Here is a 1,967-nt window from a genome sequence, read left to right as displayed (position 1 = left end):
TATGATCATGATTCATAGCTTCACCAATAGCAGTTCGACCAGACTAAAGAAATGTTGGAAAAAGTTACTGTGTGATTTTGTGGCTTTAAAACATGAGATAAGAAAAGTATTCTTTCAAAACAAATTAATAACAGGAGTCAGTGAAAAAATGGCTGAAATACAGTACTACATAACTCTTATTTTGTGATATGTATACATGTATGTTCATAAAATGACTCATACTTACCTTATCTACAGTGTCAGGATCAGCTCCTTTAGAGAGCAATAAAAACAGAATATCATGATGTCCTTTACTTGCTGCCATAATGAGTGGTTCATTCTATATAATAAAATAGTTTGAACTTTGAATGTACATGCATACTTAAATATACTTCATTATTAAAAATGCTTCAATATTTCTCAATTCATTTGATTTATGCTATATATATATATATGTACTGTTATCCAATATCATACATAAGCTACATGTACCAATTAATATTACATACATGTACAGTCAAAAAACTTTGCTACTAAGCAATTAGTACATAAAATTAGTGTAAAATAAAACATAAAAATTCTAGCTAAAAATAATGTGAATGTAGATCAATAAACCATTTGAATATGCAACTGACCACACCATTATTAATTACATGTACACATACTCACTAAGTTTGGATCAGCTTTATTAGTTAATAGTAGGAGCACAATGTCATAATGTCCTTCTTTTACTGCTGCAGTAAGAGCTGTATCTCCATCCTATTAAGACAAAAATAGTAATTGGTTCCATCATAAAGAAAACAAAATACATTTTTCTATGTTAAGTTATATCTTTTTGTGATCAAATGGAAGGCTGTGTTGTAAGTATCCTTAAAATTTGTGGGTTTTAGATTCATTACTATAAAACTCTTACTATCAAGATTATTAAATACAATAATTTTTGGATTAGAAAATTAAAGGAGCACGGACACGGAAGCGCATGCATGCTATGGCTTCACGTGCGCAAGCAAGAATACGGACCAACAAAGGGTGTGGCATTGCGAGCCATGTGATACAATGGATTCTGGATCTTCACTTGTAAGTGCCTCCACAGTGACTCCTTTTCATACATACACTTTATGAAGGATTTCTAGCATTATAATGCTTAGTACCAAGTCTCCAGTCCAGCATTAATTCTTAGTAGGTGAGCTTTCACGGTCGCCATTTTGTCACTCTCACGTGAGCTGAAACACTACGTCATCTTGATTATTTGTTCTAAAAATCAAGATGACGTCTTCCGTGTCTGTGCTCCTTTAATACTCTAGAAAAGAAGAGAGCCAGTGTACTGTACAGTGTACACTATAATATGGGTCATGCTATGAATAATGTGATTTGCTACTTCAAAAGAAAATGTAACATGCATACTTAGGTTTAACCTGATATACACCCATTTACGTACTATAATCTATATACATACATGTATGTGCCCTTAGAGTCAGTGAATAGCTGTACTACACTTAATAGTGATGTACATGTAAACCATTAATGTGACACTTCATTTTACACAATGGGCCAAAAAAGTAAAGATTATGATGCATCAATCCCCCAAAGTACAACAAAATGTTTAATTTTGAACAGGATAAAGTTAAGAGGAATATAAGACTGACTTACAGAGATACTATTTAAAGACTTCCCCAGCTGTATTGAGAAGCATGTACATGTAGCCAGCAGTATTTTTATACATGCAAAAATTTTTGACTAGTTGATATAACAATCAACTAAAATTTTATTAGTAAGAGAGCTATAGGCCAAATATTTTTGGCTTATAATGTGAATATTTGAATACAATAATGCATCTTACGGATAGAAGATTGATTGACAAACTTATAATAATTACTGACATATAATGCACCGTAGATCAGGAAATTTTCGTTGTTAGAATATTTTGGTGGTTGAAGTGACCCACAAAATACTTATAAAAGCATATAATGAGATTACCAGAATTATTC

General features: G+C 31.8%; 1 long non-coding RNA gene across 1 annotated transcript; it reads right to left on the bottom strand.

Moving 5' to 3' along the window:
• LOC109591268 (uncharacterized) lies at positions 1 to 750 on the bottom strand. Its single transcript, XR_002189733.1, has 3 exons — positions 649 to 750; positions 227 to 319; positions 1 to 43 (listed from the first exon to the last, which is right to left on the bottom strand). It is a non-coding gene; the product is annotated as an uncharacterized LOC109591268 (long non-coding RNA).
• Positions 751 to 1,967: the final 1,217 nt, after the last annotated feature.

This window comes from Amphimedon queenslandica, unplaced genomic scaffold (assembly GCF_000090795.2).
Source record: "Amphimedon queenslandica unplaced genomic scaffold, v1.1 AMPQUscaffold_8575_Cont19481, whole genome shotgun sequence".
Taxonomy (NCBI): Eukaryota; Metazoa; Porifera; class Demospongiae; order Haplosclerida; family Niphatidae; genus Amphimedon; species Amphimedon queenslandica.
This window is presented reverse-complemented; position numbering and strand designations above follow the sequence as displayed.